General features: G+C 46.4%; 1 long non-coding RNA gene across 1 annotated transcript in view; it reads left to right on the top strand.

Moving 5' to 3' along the window:
• The first annotated feature begins 482 nt into the window (after window positions 1-482).
• LOC121093998 overlaps window positions 483-18,064 on the top strand; it is a 34,178-nt gene continuing 16,596 nt past the window's right edge. Inside the window, exons 1-3 of the long non-coding RNA XR_005829702.1 lie at window positions 483-627; window positions 9,130-9,191; window positions 10,065-10,199. This is a non-coding gene — a long non-coding RNA (uncharacterized LOC121093998). The remainder of the gene's footprint in view (window positions 628-9,129; window positions 9,192-10,064; window positions 10,200-18,064) is intronic.

Here is an 18,064-nt window from a genome sequence, read left to right as displayed (position 1 = left end):
TCTGATTTCTCCCTTTCCGTCCCTCCCCTTCCCAACAATTTTTTTTTCCTTCATACAATTTGCTGCCTTTTGCCAGAGGAAAGTGTCTCGTTTAACTGGTACACGTGTTGCACTGAGCAACATCCTCAATTTAAATGGAAATTCTATCAATAACAAATGCACTATCTCTCCTTGCCCGGGAAAGGGCTTAGAAATATTGTTCAGAGGTAAAAAAAAAAAAAACAAAAAAAAAACCAAACCCAGAGCTCGAACCCATCGGTACAAGAACAGCCACAATCCTCTTGCAGAGGCCAATTGCAGATAAACTGCCCATTTGTTTGCAGCCAAGATAGTGTAAATTATCTGGAGGAAATACGAGTTCAGTAATCAAGCCTGAAAAAGAAAATGAAGGTCGGGGGGGTGGGGGGGGAAGTGTGGATCTCATTATATAGTTGCTGTTATCGTTTATTGCAGCAGCCCTGAAAGACTTTGGCTGAAAATAGGGGCTGATGCGTGGACAAGGAAGGAGAGACAGAAGCGACAGGAGCAAGAACAAGTCTGCAGCGGATGCGACAGCCTTACCCCTTCTCCCAGCGGCTGGGGAGAGGATGGTTTAAATGACTCAGTCAAGGGCACAAGGAGTTTGAGGTAAAGGGACTAAATGCATGGTTGGGTCCCAGCCTGTTGGCCTCTCCAAGTCTGCAGCTTTTTCTACCTGTTTTCTTTTCTCACAATTCATCCCTTATATTTCATGCCTAACTATGTTTCTGGAGTCAGAGATTTTTCTGTATCATGTAATCCTATGGATGCCCTGTAATGCATCCCCCCAATGTGGCAGAAGCCTAAACATAACTAACCATGAAAAATGAAATAGAATTCAAATACATTTATCCCTTTTCTTGTGGGGAAGAGGGAGAAACCTAAACCGAAATATTAAGTTTTCCTTTCATCATTCAAAATTCCAGAAATCTTCAGAAATGGCTCTTTTCTGGGTGAGAAACTTTTCAAAATGAGAAACTTTGCCAGATGTCCATATTGTTAAAAAGCTATTTTCTCCTAAAAGAGATGCTTCAAGGAAAATTTTCCAGCCAACTGTAAAAATAAATCATTGAGTATTGCTTCTTTTGACTGATGAGATTTATAGGCGCTGTATAGATGATTTATAGAGAGGATTGCATAAAGATGCTTTCTTGACTGCACTCAATAAACCAGTCTTAGACTTCTTCCCAGCTGGTACAGAGCGCTGATGCTCTATTGATGCCAGTGGCTCCGTGTTCCATTGCCCCAGTGAGGATCAGGTCTGTGGGCTTCATTCCTGTACACAGGACACAGAGTTGCATTTTTATCAGACTCGTTTGGGGGTGACAGGGGTGCAGGGAGAAGCACCCAGCTCCACGGTTCCTGGCTGTGATGGGGGTCTCATACTCCCCTTATTTTTCAGAGCCAGGCTTCCAGAACCAGAGCACGTGAAGGTGAATCACCTCCCAGGTCTGTATCAATCAAGCAGGAGGATGTTTAGGAGGTCTGGCTGTGACAGAGGTGGTGTGGGATGCCACAGGGGATAAACATCTCTTTCCATTTGTACTGGTTTTACTTGTTGATTTATTTACTGTTGTCCAGACTAGGTGGTCCCTGCTCTGCTTTGCATGCGCCTGCCGCAGGGCAGGTTTCTCTTGTGATGTGGTGCATGGAGGTGGGGGGGCTCCAGCTCCCCCAAAGTTGGGAAAAAGTTCCTGGTCCCTGTCCAGATTTGGGGTGTAGCTGATTTTCTAAATCTGTCGGGATTCATTTATCACAGTGATGGATCCTCTGCCCATATGTTTAAATACCAAAGAAATGCAGCCTTGCAAATTTCTGCTCACCCGGGATGAATAATTTCAGTTGACAGGCAATCAAGAAAAGATTAGTATTTCTGTTGCCATCCACAACTCTAAGATACTTGGTGAGAAGTTTCCACATCCCTTCTTCCTGCAAAGCTGTGTGGAATCTCGCAATGTGCTGCTGCTGCTGTTAGTGCCGTTTTCTTTCCCCCTGTCAACTCTGTCCCAAAGAGCAAAGTTGTTTGCAAACCCCCAGTGCCTTCCTCAAAAATATCACAAACACTGTCTTCTACCTTGTGCCATAAATCACAGCAGGAAAAATGAAATTATAGGAGCTTACGAGACCCACCAGGCTCGGGCTGATGCTGAATTCATCAAACCTGTGGCATGTCCAGAGCTTTGGTTCCACCTTAGCCCTTTGCAGCTGGTGTTTGAGGCAGGCGATATTTCTGAGCCCGTGGCAACAGTAGTAGTGAGGAGAAATAATATGTAATCATCTGGACTGACTCTGCTTCAGGAGAGGCTGAGGGAGCCACCTGTGAGAAATAAAGGCTTTAAGGAGTGAAGGAATCAATTTTTTCCAAAGCTATTTTTCTCTGAGACTGAGGAAGAGATCTCCTTTGCCCTAGCATGCATCCTCGGTTAGTAACTGGAGTCTTCTGTATGAAATACTGTGTGAGAAAACCACAGTGTCGTTTGCTAAACTGAGTTTTGGAGGAAGGAACAGCACTTCCCAAAGAGCACGGGAGCAGTGAAAGCTCTTCAACGCCTTTAGTTTCCGTGTAGCATCTGCTGGTGTTTCGTTTCTGGCATCTATAAAGCATCTATTATCCCTGCTGAGTTTTTACACCATCGCGTTCGCTTATGGAAAAACAAAATCCACCAAATAATAAATAAACGCCAGCAAGGAAACAAGATAAATAGAAAAAGCAGATTCTTCTGAGGAGGGAGCTGGCCTTGGATCTGGATCCTGGTGGCTGGGGAGGTCTTCAGCCACCTAAAGAGTTTTCCAGAGGGAACCTATTTCTTATGCTAAATCTAATGACTGTTTCAGCTGGAAGAACTGCATCCCCCCAGGGCAGCCCTTTTTGCTGAACCAAAGAAGTGGTGTGATTTTTTTTCCCAGGGTGGAGGAATGAGGAAAGGTTAACATATTATTAAAAACTTCATTAATATGCTAATGATCAAGAAACTTCTGCTAAAAATCATTTCTAACTGATTACCTCTTCTCCCGCACCTTTTCCCCTGTGTGTGCATGCCCCAACATGGTGCTAAATGACTTTTCCATCGTGTCCCCATGCTGTCTGGGACAATTCCCTCCGGCTGAAGCTCTAGGGGTGGATCCAAGACTGCAGATGAGGGCTGAGAGCAGCTCATCCTCCAGTAACCAGGAGGAGTCTCCCTCCAAGGACCATGCAAGGACCTAGCCTGGCTTTCCTGGGCATCCCGAGCTGGGGGGCAGCAGGGTCCAGGCAGCCGGCGAGGGGGATGGGCGGCTGGTGGGGGCTGCTCCTGCATGGCTTTGCCCATACTTTGCTGGTGCGGATGGGGAGACTGGCAGATTGCCACACCACGGAGTTGTTTTTCCTTCTCGCCGTCTGCCGTGAGGAGCCTCCCTGCCGTGACTCACGGCCGGGTCCATCTGTCCCCACCAGTGAGCTTCCGCCCTGCCGCCGGCAGGACCAGCAGCGCTTGCTTCCCTCCCAGAAAACAAAACAAAATATTCCTTTGGCGAGGGCCCACTGGCATGGGGCTGGTGTTTCAGAGCTTAGCTATGGCATGTAGTTCCCGCCGTCTTTTGCTCAAAGGAGTTATCTCATTACTGAAGTCGGATGCTGCTGACTCATTTATTCCATCGCTTTTAGGCTGGCTATATATATATATTTCGGCACGAAGGCGTGCTTTGTATTTCAGGAGCCGGGGGAAAGGGAAAAGAAGCAGGAGGAGAGAGCATTATGGTGCTCAGCTTCATGTCCAGCTTGAGATTTGCTGTAATGGCTTGCAAATGAAACAACGTCCCATAAACATCAATATGTTTTAAAGGTTTCTCACACGCCATAATTTGTTGCCGTCCCAGCTCCAGGGAACCAGGGCGCTTGCACCAGTGTGTATTTCCAGGGAACGGATCTCCTGCTCGTCACCACAGAGGGGAAAAGAAATGAGGGGCTCTTTGCCCCCCTTTTCCTTCAACATCCCCCATGCCTCCTCCACACCGTCACACCTCTGAGTCAGCCTTCCTCCCTGTTCATCTTCATCAACTCCCCATTGCTTTTCAGTTCTTCGCTGGAATAATCTTAGCTCCCATGCCTTGCGCATTAAATTATTCTTTCCCTCTGCTGTTATTTGCCAGTGTGACACTCCCAGATACGGTTTCCTATACAGCAAAGGTATGGAACCATTGCGGAATTGATTAAAGAGGCAATACATCCTTCTTGGCATAGGCAGCAAGTACTGGAGCAGTTTGCAGCCTCCTCAGGTGGGACCAAATGCTTTCAGAAGCTGCTTCTTTCCCCTGCTGAACCGAGGGACTCAAATTAAGAGCACACCTGAAACTAGTTGCTTTACCTTTAGCTAACCAAAGAGAGAAGAATTGGATCACGCTTTTAGGAAAAATTTTAAAAGGGATTTAGGCACCTGTGAAATGTGGCCCTCTGGCACTGTTCAGCAGCTCCCCATCTGCTCAGCATCTGCAGCCACGGGGACTTCACCCTGGGAAGCTGAAACAGCTGAAATAAAGACTTGGCTTTGATGGCTTTCCTGCAGCTGGCCATGAAAACAAGCCTAAAGCCATGATTAGGACCCTGCAGGTACATACCTCTATGTCCTAGGGGGGCATACATCGTCCTTACTAAGTATTGATGGCAATGTGAATTCAAAAAGCAAATAAACATGCACAAAGGTGTATGGGATCTGACCTAACGCCCAGTGGTGATCACTAACAGAGTTATTGACCCAATAGTTTGCTGCTATAAGAATTCTGAAAATGCCAGGTAGGTGTTTGTAAATCACAGTCCCACACATTTTTCTTGCTGGAGTCAGACCACTGCTGGGGCTGTGTAAATCACCGTGTACAGAGCCTTTATGGATGCAATAAATCTCAAAGCTCTCACCATTTTTTTTTTTTGTTGTTGTTGTTGGTTTGGGTTTTTTTCTTCAATAATTAAAATCCAAACTGAGAAGGAGAAAGACTATAACCCTTTGCAAGCTCCAGCTTTTTGAGGGGTATTTCTGGAAGGTTTGGAGCACCCAGTGAACAGGAGTCCAAGATTAACAGACTAGCGGGCAGACAGAGACCAGTCAGACCTCCTGCATGTAAATGAATTTATTCCTCTTTGAAGCTGAACTTTTCATTTACAGATATTGCTTGTCTTGATTTTTAAATCAAGAAGACTCCACCACAAACACCGGAGCACTGCTGCTGTTGCTTTTCATCTTCTCCCTTAAAAATGCAGGTTTTATTCCTAGTCAGGAATAAAAAAATAAAGAATTATTGAGGAGGAGACTCAGAAGTCTTGCTGTCAGGAAATGCACATCATGCATTACACAGCACAAAAGAAACTCGAGGATTTTTGTATTCTTTCATGGGGCCTCTTTCCAAATTAGAATGAATGAGATGATCATAAGGATATAAGAAAAGGATACTGAAAGAACAGTCCAAATTGTTTTAGAAATAGATCTCATGGGGGAACATAGTTATAAAAATTAAGCCAATTAGATTGAATATGGGATGTTTTTCCCCTTCATGAAGAAGCACACAGAGGTAGATAATTAAGGCCAGTACACTGTAAGCATTAGTATTCCTGGCTGTGAAGCCCACAGTTTTAATTAGTCACTGGGTCTTTCTGCAGGGCCAAGTTAATAGACAAGGGCATGGTGACCTTTTCTTTTCCTTCTCGTCAGGTTCATTACAGCCCTGCTTATTGCCACAAAGCATTATAGCTTTGTGCTGGCAGCTGTTTTAAAGGCAAAATGAAAGCCATAAGCATGGGTCACCCCAAAGGCACATCAAGCCCATCATCCAAAACGGAGAAGTCCTTGGTTTCTTCTACCTTCACGTGTGCATTTCTTTCTGCGCATCCACAGCTCCTTGGAGCAGGGGAGTGAGAAACAGGGCAGCTAACGGTGGCCAGCCTCCAGAGAGGCAAAGGGATGGAGGTATTGGTGCCTGCTGGGATGCAGGAATCTTCTTTTCAAAGGCATCTGTTCAACTTTGTATGAAAGCCACTGCAACACAAGCTTTTCATATATGTAGATGCTTGTGGAAGTGTCCCTCTGCTTGCCTGACTTCCCTTGTGCTCTGCCTACTGGCAAACATTGATTTCTGCTTTCCCTTTTCTACTTTTCTACTATTTCCCTGTTATCTTCAGCTCCTTTCAAGAAAAATACTGTGAGACTTCTTAAGGAAATTTTAAGACAGCAAAGGCATCTTTAAAGTGCTGGTAATTTCAACACCTTGTCTTGCACTGCAGGCGCAGATTCCCCACGAACTCTTTGAAATACCAACAGCAGTTATAAAAAGTTAAACTTGTTAAACTTTCCGGATGCGCTATGGTCCATGCCTGGTGGCTGAGCTCTATCTGCCACCACAGCATCACCCAGGGCACTGTCTATATGATAAAACCTGACTGTGCAGGAGGGAATATACATTTGTTGTGCCCAGGGCACTACTAGACCTCATGGTGGGGCGAGGGGGGATGAGGTGGAAGTGGGATGGGGATTTCAGTCTCTGCAGAGGAGAGAAGCTCAGGATGTTTTTCTGAATGTTTATTTTGAAAGTGTTGGCACGGCTGACAGCACAGTATAGGATCCAGTAAAGCTCTTGGTGGTGGGTAGCACACAGCAGAGAAACTCAGTCCCAGACTTAAGGGCATTACACCCCTCGACACAAGCAAACTCCCAGCCAAGTTTCATACAAAGGGGGGGAAGCTTTTGTTCTTCTTAAGTGATTTAGTTTGACAAGTGAGTACAGCTGGAAGTTCCCAGCCCAGGATCGCTCTGCTGCTAACTTAGGAACGAAGCTTGTTTTGCAGAGGGAGATCAGCTTTGTGCAGATGGCCCAGCCCCAGCATTGCACCCTCCGTGGTCACCTCCAACTCTGTTTCCCAGGATCCAGGGGACCGGAGGAGTGGGCAGACAGTGCTCCTCTCGTGTACAAACTTCCTGAAGGTTTCCTGCCAGGAGAAAGCTTTCCTATCTCTAGGAGAAATTTGTTTCAAGAGCTGCATATAGATTTGTATGTGCACCTGCGCGTGTGCGTGAGTGTGTGTAGAATAACCTGGCTGTTTAGCAAACCATTAATCTCTTGAGTTTATTGATGCACAAAGATTATTTGCAGGTCTTTGAAATGAAAGTATCTGTCTCACCCCCTTTGTAACTGTGTCAGTATCTGTACCAAGCTGGAGTAAATCAGCCAGACTGACTTTGCCACGTCTCTGCTATTACACCAGGGTAAAACTCACATAAACGAGATCAGAATCAAGTCCAAACCTGGCAGTAAATGAACTGCAGCAGCAAAAGCAAGTTTAATGGATGTGTACTGCAGTTTAATGGATATGTACAGCTCTTGTTTTATTGCTGGGTTTTAGGAGAATAGCAAGCATTTAATTGACTTTGATAGAAGAGGGTCTCCTCAGCACTGTAGTCTAGGGCAAAACCAATCATGAATATAATTAAGGCATTTACTTACAATGCATATTTGTTCTTCCTTACTGTAACTCCTGCCTTACAAGCTTTGCTGGCTGCAGAAGGACATCAGTTTTGGCCTGCTCCCCCCTTTGCCATTGAAAAGAGGGGACCGCCTCACCCCCTGCTGTGCTGGCTCCAGCCACCACAACCCAAGGATGCTGCAGCCAAGACACTGTGGGCTTCAGGCTTTTGTCTCGAGCACAGTTTCGATGATAGTGCAAGGGCTTGTGAGGAACACTGAGGGGTGGGGGGAGAAGAGTCACTGATGGTTCCCCGTGTCTCTGCGATGTGCACCCTGGGCTGCTCTCCTTCCCATGGGTGCTGCAGCGAGCCCTCGGGGTGCAAACCCACAGAGCATCGCTCGCCTTCCCGGGCCCTAAGCGTGGGGCTGAACTGCAAGCTGTACTTTTAGTAACAAACGTTGTGTGTGTCCGTCCTGTTCCCCCCACCCCTGTTCCCTGAGACGATGTGCTCTGGATGCTTTCCTTTCATGTTTCCTTTGAGGGGAGTTGGAGCTACAGGGGTGTGCAATGACTGTGTAGGCGACTGCCAATGGCTACAGGAAGAAAATCAAGGGCTCCATCTCCTCCTGCAAATCCCCAGGCTGCCAGCCCCAGCCTGGGGAGGCTGGATCCACCTTGCCCAGCAAAATGTGCAAGCAGGAATGATGACATCCCACCAGGCTCATCATTCAGGTGTGGGAAGACCTGCCCACGGAAGAGCTAATGAGCACTGCAGGCAGGGGTTGCTGTTCTGAGCCTTTGCCAAGTTTCGCCATGCTGCAGCCTCAGAAATGCCACCACATTTCTGCCCTCCCCAAAGGATCCTGTGCAAAACGCCTGGTCCTGCTCAGCAGGGAGAGGGGAGGGTGTCCTGCAGGCTCTGCTGATCAGAGAGAGGTGGCTTCTCTCTCTCCTCGAGATTTCATGGGCCTTTTTCCGCAATCAGATGACACCTTTGTGGTGGCAACCACCCTTTTACCGATGGCTCCCATCATTTAAAATGGGCACCTTCCTTTCCCCTCTCAGCAGAGAAACTGTTCTGCTGTGGTTGGTTACAAACACCCTGCCTGTCACTGCCGAGTGAGGCCATCCCTTTGGATTTCTTCCATAACAAAAAGAAAATAAAAATGAATGTATAAATGTAGGATAATTATAATTTAATTAATTCCAGTCCTGTCACCACAACACTCTGTTTGACCTTATTCATAGTTACTTGATCTTCAGCTCTTTAATATTTCAGATGACCTTTTGGGCTGGAAAGATGCTGCTGTTTCTCACTAGCATTCATGAGTCAACTTGTGCATCAAGTCACAGCAGTGGACCCAACCTCATTTATCATTCCATTTAAGGTGTCAGCAGAGCCATTATTCAAATGACTGGCCACACATGTAATCAATCTTTAATGAAACAATAATTGCACCTTCCAATCCGCAGGACCTCTGCCTTTCTTAAAGGTAACTTGTATATTAATTATTGAAAACAATTGTGTTTTACCAGCAATAAGTTGTGTTTCATCAATTGCCATCTTTTAAGAGATGGGAATTTACTGGGAAATTTATGTCCTTCTGTTTCACTAAGGGATGGGTAAACAGCAGCTTCTGCTCCTCTTTCTCTCACTTTCATATTTCTTGTGATTCCTGTAGGTTCTCACATCTTGCCAGAGACAGAAAAGCATGGGATCAATATGCTGTTGGGCAATAAAGAGGTAACGTATGGATGTGCCACCTCGAGGTGACGTTGGTGAATGTCCCTGTCCAAAGTGCCCCTGTTCTGCAAATAGTGATGCTTATGGGAAAAAAAAAAGGAATAGCCCCAGAAAATGTTTCCAGACAGGGAGACCTCAGGGCTACTTGTGTCATGTTTCCTTTTGAAAAGTATTCAGGCTTGCACTATTTACCAGGATTTGAGAGGGTTCATTCTGAGGCACATGGTAGCAAACCAGGCTTTTCAGCAGGTGAGGCTCCTGATTGCTTTTGCCTCATAAAAAGCCAGCAGCTGCTGGGTTCTCCTTCTTTGCAAACTGGGAAGCAGCTTGCTTCATGTATGCCTTTCCTCTGAATTCAGATGGAGGTAAGTCAGAAGGTTTAGTCCTGGTAGCATTGGAAATTGAAAAACCTGACCAAGATCTAGTTGGTGGGTTTCTTTTGATCAGAATAATGGATATTTTTTAATGAATGTGAAAAAATTCTGTGACTTTATAGATTCCCCAAATATAAATACTGAAAAAGATTCATGAGGGAAATTTAACTGGCTGTAATGCTGCTTGGTTTGGGGGTAAATTGCTTGGTGATGGAGAAACATTTTTAAAAGTGAAAGCTGTGGTTGTGGTAAGTGCCGTTGCTGGTCCTAGTGCAGCCTCTGTGGATTACAGAAATAGCAGCAGGGCACTAGTCCGGCTATAGCAGCAGAGAATTTAATATTAAGAAAGTTCCTATTATTAGCCTCTTTATTTTCTCAGTACTGTATTGTTTTACTTGTATATTTCCTTGTTTGCAATCTTTCAGCAGCTCTTCCAATTGGATTTTTTTTGTTTGGTTGGTTTTTTGTTTTTTTTCTTCCTTCCTGAAATTGCCATCAGCCTTGTTGGAAAAGAATATTGCAGTGGCCTGGTACCCTGAGCTGTTTGCACTGAGATCCCAATGGAGGAGGTGAGCTGGCTGGGAGAAGAAAATGAACAGTTCTATTTATGCAGCAAGTCTGATAGTGGAGCAAGGTAAATAGGCTAACGGGGAGCCTCGGCTGTGACAGGGCTGTAACTTGGGGAACAATCTCTCTTGTTTAGTTTCTCTCCCATCTTTATTGACTCTCTGTGCTGCATTAAGACAGCTCTTGTGCTATGGTGATGGTTAAAGCAACCTATTGAGCTGGTGAAGCTTCGTGCACAGCACTGTATGCGTTTTGTAGGTTGTTGGGTTTTTTCCTTCTCCCAGACTGTTTTCATGTACCCCTGATCTTTACTGCTCTTGGCTGCCCTGGTTCAAGGTTTCCCCATCCTGAACTGTATGAGTTCTGTGTTCAATCTACAAGACAAACGAGCAATTGAGAAACAAACTCAGCAGAGCCACTCTGGCACAAACACAAGGGAAGGGTGGTGTGAGCATCACAGCAAGACATGCCTTTCCCTCCTCTGCATCCCTCTGTAATTCTCATTTCACTACCAGCCCCCTTAATAAACCACACATCTACACACAGAGAGGAGCTCCTCTCCACCCTGCCTTTGGGTCTGGTCAGGATGAACGAACAGGGGATTTTCCTTGCTCTACCTGCATGCTCCTGCGTGACAGCAGGTTTCTTCTCTGGTGGGACTTTGCAAGGTGCTGAGCTTGGTCCCACAGGGATGCTTCTCATTTCAAGAAACCACATACAGTGAAACAGGGAAGCACCTGCTGTGTGCCCAGGGATGTGCAAGGGCAGGAGCAGGACACTAATCTGTTCCTGCCAAAGCCAGCACAAATGGGTCTTCGTGCTGCTGCTGACTCTGATCATGAAGAGGTGCATGAGCAAAGTCCCTTGTGGGCAGGGACAAGTGACCCATTTACTGGTGCCAAATTATTCTAGTCTCCCTATGTAAACCCCTCATGTATAAGGGTATTTCACTGTGCTTAGGGGCATGAGTAACACTTTTGCTTGTATATCCTTGGGGCTGGCCAGTTGTATGCGATGTTGGGGGTGATGCATAGGGCTGAGGTTTCTAAAGGGGTGTTGGTGAGCTGAGGGCATGGATGGACCTTGCTCTCATTTAATAGGGGACACTGTTCAGACATCTTACAGGGAGGTCCCAGGCTGGGCCACCTGCATGGAGAGGTGGTTGCAGTGCTGCTTCAGCAGTGGGAACTACCTTGGAGCAAAGTCCCAGAGCCCTTCAGAGAGGAGGAAAAAAAAAAAAAAAATTAAACCATTTTCCTAGCATAGGATTAGTTAGTGCAAGGTCAAATCCTACTAATCTAAAAGACTGGATTGCAGGGTGATAAATGACGTGGCCTCCTGTATTGTTTGGTAATTAATTGTTTGAATCCTATTGTATTATGGGGTGGAAAAACCAGAAAGATAAAAGAAGAGAAATGCCCTTTTCCTTCTGTGCACACTGAACTCCATTTGTTGGGAAAGGATTTATAGTTTTCATCATAATTTAATTCTAAAACATATCACTTAATTAAAGGGATTTATTAAAATCCTCTGGCAGTTCTTTTTTACGATTAGCCTTGGACTCAGCCCCTGAATGTCACGGAGAAAATTCATCAATTGATTTGTTTAACTGCACAAGTCTCACCCCCTCCCTGCTCCGGCTGATGCTGGGTAGAAGAAAGAAATCCATAGTCAAAAGCTTAAAAATGTTGAAGATAGATGGGCGTGCTGATTTCATCCCTTTTTCTCTTTCCCTTCCCCCTGTGGCTGGGACTGATTTTAAAAGCCTTTGTTAATGAGCCAATTAATATTGATGATTGAGCACTAAGCTGTCAGTTTGTCTGCCAGAGATGAGTAGTGAGTCTGTCTCCCAGCGCTTGATGAGCTCTGCTCTGTCAGCAGTGACAGGGACACCAGTTGTCCAGCCCTGGAGGGGGACATGTGAGATGGGTTTGTACTGGGACGCCAATGGTACCTGCCTTTCCTTCACTGGGACCTCTGTGTATCGCCTGAGCCCCGATCCTGCAAAAGTTTTCTGACATGGATTGCTCTGTGAGGCCCCCCCAAATCAGTGAGCTCCTGGGCTGTATGGAAGAAAGGCTCTGCTTCCTGGGGGTACAGCTGAAGAAAAAGGCTTGGAATGCTTCTAGGCTTCTGGAAATGCTGAAAGGTGAGAGATATCAGAGGCAAATGAGGAGGCAAAATGGGTTGTGGACGAGCATCCTGCCTCTCTGCCCCTCCTCCAGCTTCCAGGCTGGCCGGCAAAAAAGGAGACTTTTTTTAGGGGCTTGGGAATGGGACTGTATCCAGCTGCAGGAGTCAGGTCCCTTGTCGCCAGCTCCAGCCACTGTCATTTGTCTTCCAGAGAGTTATTCTCCTCCTATTTGAACTCCTGATAAGATGTATCGAGAACCGCTCTTCTCTAAACCCATAAATCCTCCCAGAACCGAAACGGAGAGCTTGGGAGTCTTATTAAAAACCTCATGAATGAGTTCAGCCCATCTCTGATGACACTGTGCCTGTAGCCTTTGAAGTCTTCCACTGTGAAATCAGGAATTGCAGCGCCGCATTTGGCGTTGCTCCCCGAACTCACGGCTCATGCTGAATACAAATCTGCTCTTAAGGGCTTCATCTCTGGATCCTCATGTCAGGCTTAAACGCAGTAAATCTCTGGATATAGCTGTCTATTAGCCCTGTTTATTAGATCTGGAAGGACTAGAGGGGGAAAGAAAAGAAGAAAAGCTCACAGAGGGAATGCTTTTTCAGTTCTTTTTCTGTGCTTGCAGCGACGTGGACCGAACATGAAATGCTACTTTAGGAGGCACCTTTGCAGTCTCACTGTGTTAATGTGTTACTTGGTCGCTATGTGTTTATAGTGGAACAGTCCAACACCAGTGGCTGATCCTTTCCTTTTTGCCTTTACCATCTCAGCTGCAGGGAGCAGCTATTCGAGTTGGCCCCAGATGGGTGTAAAGGCTCAGTGTTTTGGGTAGAATATATGAAGTCCCTCAAAGTTTTGGGGAAGATGTTTCTTATCACTTTAATGGAATTTATTTTATTTTTCTTACATTAAATGTTGGTGACCCTCTCCGGCTTGGAGGCAACAACATGCTTTTTCTGCGTCTTGCCCAGATTCATGATGCTCTAACAGCACCGGTGGTGCTTGGGTCCAATGTGCTCAGAGCCATGTGAACCCAATTCCTGATCAGACCCACCCAAGAGAAAGGGCTCATCTTCTGATGGGAGAAGGCGAGTGCAGAAGAACCCTCTTTCCCGATGCCTCCTCTCACAATCTCTCGTTTCAGACCATGGGAGCCTTTTCTTTTCTCCTGGGGGAACTGAATTTCCCTACGCTGCTCCAGGCAGCTCCCATGGAAATCCCACCTAGCCAGGCTGGGCTGGGGAGGACACTCTGTGCTCACAGGGCTTTGCTTTTGGAGCCCAAGCAAACTGCTGGCTGCAGCACTTCTTTTTTTCTCAAAAATGGCTAATTCTTCTTGGCCCCTCAGAGGTGTTTTTTCTAAAGCTTTTAACTTTTCCATCTTTTCTCTTGGGGGGGGGGGGGTGTGAAGGTTGCTAGTGCAGCAGTTCATTTGCATTACAAAATGCGAGTAAGACACTGTCCCAAGGCTTATGAAGTGCTGTCAGAAGATTGAATTAAAATACAGTGCCCCAAGTCCCTCTTGGTTTGTATTTAATTAAGGACTTTCATTCATCATTTATTTCTGCATCCCATCATCTTTGGTAGTTTATGAAGAAAGGGGAAAATAAGGCTTCCTTCTGACAAAGATGCTGATAAGTGTTTTCTGAAGGCAACAGGCTCCTCTGGTATCTCTGTCTCTGTTGATGATTTCTTCAACCCATATGGGTTTTTTAATGACACAGGCACTTTTTATTTGCTTTTATGCTAAAGGGAGTCTTGCCAGGTTTACAAGAAAGAGAGGATGATTCCTTCCCATCTCAATGCCAGTTACATGCTAAAGTCTCCCTGCTGCTCCTGACGTTGGTTCCCAGTGCTTTTGGGGGGTAGAGAACTAGGTTGTGTTAATTTTTGTGTTACAAAAATTCAAACTGGGGAGGAAGAGAAGACTGTAGTGTCCCTGTGCTAGTCTTTCAAATTTGGATATAAAAGTGATGGTGTGCACAAACCTTGGCTTGGTTTCTGTAAAAATTCATTGTGAAAAGGGATTTATATTTATCCTCCCATCTTCCTTCTAGTTAGAAAAACACACTCTCTCAACACAGGCAATTAAAAATGCACACACATCCCGAGCGGAGCTATTTGGAAGCAGCTCAGGTGCAGCCGAGCATGTCTGCTCCTGCATTTTAGCCTTTGAACTTCCTAAGAGTTAGAGAATCATTTTCAGACAGTGATGAATAGCTTATACTCCCATTTGTTTGCTTGGTGTCTTCCTTTAAGAAAATGTGAACGTTTTTGCTGGCTGTAGAAGTGTGGGGGAGGTGCTCCAGTCCTCCCGAGGTGTGAGGAGCAGGCAGGCTCCATGCACTGGGATATTGCAGCGGGGGGGTCGCATCCATCCTGAGCTGCCAGAGCACGCTCCAGCTTGCAACTGCAGCACCCGGAGCCCTCCCAGCCCCGTGTTGGTATTCAGCTTTGTCAAAACACTTCATTCCCCCCCCCCCCCTTGCTTGATCAAAACCCCATCCTCTTCACTCGTGATCTGCTATCCTACTTGTCTCTCTGGATCTGCCTTCCCCGGAGCGAAGGCTGGCGCTCTTCTCACTCATGGGGGAAAATTCAGGGCTATTTATCACTGTCAGCAGGGAGGCGGAGGGGTTTTCATAACAACTCGCTACATGTGTTCTTGCACATGATCCGTTTTTTACATAGGCTTAAATCTTGATCGATGATCTGCCCTGTCCTCCGAAGAGCTGTATCGCAAGGGATGACATTTCAGAGCTGCCTTCAGTATATCACCGCAAACAGACTTGCCAGAGCACTTCCCCGGTTCTCATCTGTCCTAACAGTACATTATTTAAGCAAATTAAATCTGAAGCGTGTATGTGACCACCTTTTTGATTCACGGGGTCATGCAAATTAAATCTGAAGTGTGTGTGTGACCACCTTCCTTATTCACAGGGTCACGCACCAGGGGCTTTGCTGGAATAAATAAAAGCCTCCACTTATGGTGTGTTGGTGCTGTTGCCTTCATTCAAACCTCTTCTGACAGCTCTTATCAATTCTTTGGGTCCATGTTAGGAGGGAGAGGCTCCGTGCCATGGCGCCAGTTGCTGCTGGTGAACAGCCCAAAGGCTGAAAGCGAAAATCCTGGTTTCCCCTTAACGGTGCCTGCTTTGCTGCTGGTGACAAGTAGGAATTTTCTCCTCTCCTTTGCTGTGTGTGTGAGCAGCTTATCAAGCCCCATCCAGGGCTTCTCCTCCTACATAGTCATCACAGCTGTGCCTCATTGTTAATGGCAGAATAATGGGAGCAAGTGTAAGATGGGAGGAGAGCTCTCTCCCGTTAGCTCTGGGAACAGAAGATGCTCTTCCTTCTCCCTGTTTAGCCTCCTGCCGATTCCAGGCGGCTCTGCCCCGGCTCCCATTGTGTGCGATAAACACAGCTGGGGAGGGAAGAACAGAGGGAGGGGACCGGCGAGGCTCCCGGATACTTGTGCAGTAATAACTTATTTAAAAAATTGAAAGGTATCTCAGCTCTGTGGCTGTCTGAATACACAAGGGGTGATGAGAGCTAGAGAGAGGGAAAAGCTGTGTGTCTGCTGGTTCTGTTTTAACTTTTCCCCACCTTCTAGAAGCACAGCTACAACAGTGAGGTGTGAATGCTTTGGCCCCGGTGTTTGACATCTCGCGTAACGGTGTAGTAAATAAGTCTGAAAATACAAACTTCTGGTTCTGCAGCATGGCTTCAAAGCCAAAAATGGAGAGAGAGGAATTAACTAAAATTCACAGCTGCTGGGAGACCCTGCTCAGCCCAGCTGAGCTGTCACTGCCGCCTCTCCCCTCCAAGCCCCTGCTGCAATTCCCCAGGCTGGTGACTTGGATGACAGTCTCGAGAGAGAATCAATGAGAAAGGACCGTTACTGTTATTTATGATATGCTGTATGGATTTGGTGGCAAACCTGCGAGACTAAACTTCTTCTCGATCTCTGCATATTGTCCTCCAGGGCTGGGTTCGGAAAAGCAGAGAAGCTTTTATCGCCGCTTGCCTGAATATATCTGTTCAGAAGATGAATACAGGCCACTTTTCTCCAACGCTGTCAGCCAGGCTCCTTTTACCAGCAAGTTTTGCCCATTTTGTTCTGACACTTAATAAGAGCTTTAGAAGGCAGAAGCCTTGTACTGCATTTTCTGAAATAGGCCCCTGCTCAGTAAAGCACTGGTATTAAGGAAGCACTTAAACTAAGGCAGATGTTTACATCAATTTTGGAGCAGAAGCTGCAAAATGCTTAGAGAGTACACAGCCGAGCTTCTCTTCACAATAGGGCACAGAAATCCTCCACCTTGGAGATGTGGTTGCATTTCACTCTGTAATTCGGTTTTCAAATACACGGAGTGCCAGCAATGATGTTATGAAATGTTCGCTTTGCTGTTAATCTGCGCTACAGTCTAACCGCCTGAAAGGCACCTTTTTGGGGATGAAATGGTGTATTTTGCTCGTATTGTTGGGGGGGTTTTCCCCCTCCATTGCTTTTTTTTTCCTTTTTGTTCTTGGAGCATCCTTTAAGTATCACTGGTATTGATCAAAGCCAGGTCTCGACACAGGTGCTCTGAGCAAAGTCAGGGTCAGCCAGGGCAGCCGAGGGACTCTGTGCTACCTGCAGCCTCTGTGTCCAGTGCTTGATCCCCAGCAATGATGGAAACGGTCTGCTTGAGAGGACGGAGGGAGAAATGCTGGGGAAGAAAGGGCAGCAGAAGCATTTGCTTTCCCTCAGCACAGCCTCGCCAGTGCCTTGCCGAGGCACACCTGGCTGCTCCTCTTGCCTGGGGGGGCACCCACGGGAGTTGTTTAATCCTGCGAAAGTGGCGATCCCATCATACCTTGTTGCAGGGATGAAGGAGGTGGTTCGTGGAAGGGATTATTCATCGAAGGGAGCTGCACAGGCTCAGCTGCAAGGTAAGCCCTGTGCCACTGGGGCCAGAGCAGCTGGTGCTGCCCACGCCAGCGCAGAGCAGGGTTTGCTGGATTTAATTGCGCTAAGACGCTGATTGATATTTTTTTTTTGTAGCTCATTACCCAGCAAGTCATTTTAATTAACACCATCTAATATGGGTTGAGATGTATTTTGCAAATGTCAGCACTTTTTTCTTTTTCTTTTTTTTTTTTTTAATTCCCCTGTAGACCAAATGCAGAAAGTTACAAGAGGACAGCGTTAAATGATTTCAGTTGATTTAGCAGTGGTAAAGCAAGTCATTAGCAAAGTGCTTTATGAAGCCATAAATGTCCTTTCCAAGTCCTTTATGGGATTCTTGGGGGAAATCTGTTTGTCACAGAGGATTTGTATTGCATTGCTCCTCACCTGATGAACAAATGGGTCAGAGTAAACACGGGGCTTTTGTGTCTTCCTCTTGGTGGGGCTGGTCCTCTTGGAAGCAACGGAAAGGCAGACCCTGGTGCAGCACCTGCGCCCCATGGCCCCATATCCTGCTCAGCTCCCGGGTGCTAGTGCAGGGAACTCCTCCCTGAGACCACCAGGGATCCCTCAGGTGTGAGGTGGTGCCAAAGTAGGATCAATACCTACTAGAAGCAAGCCCAGCTCTTATGGGATCAGTTGGGAATTGAATAAAGCGCCTGATAAAGTCACTGGCAAAGCTCTTAATGATTTCAGTTGTCTCTGATCAAACCCCAGGAACAATCTGAGGCAGCTTAAGTCTTGTTTACAATTAAATCCCCCTCTGTTAAGCTATACTGGTACTGATCACCACCCAGGTTTTAAGTGAACAGGAGGCATTTACTGCTTGTCGCCCTGTTGG

The sequence above is a fragment of the Falco naumanni genome, chromosome 9 (genome assembly GCF_017639655.2).
Source record: "Falco naumanni isolate bFalNau1 chromosome 9, bFalNau1.pat, whole genome shotgun sequence".
Classification (NCBI taxonomy): domain Eukaryota; kingdom Metazoa; phylum Chordata; class Aves; order Falconiformes; family Falconidae; genus Falco; species Falco naumanni.
This window is presented reverse-complemented; position numbering and strand designations above follow the sequence as displayed.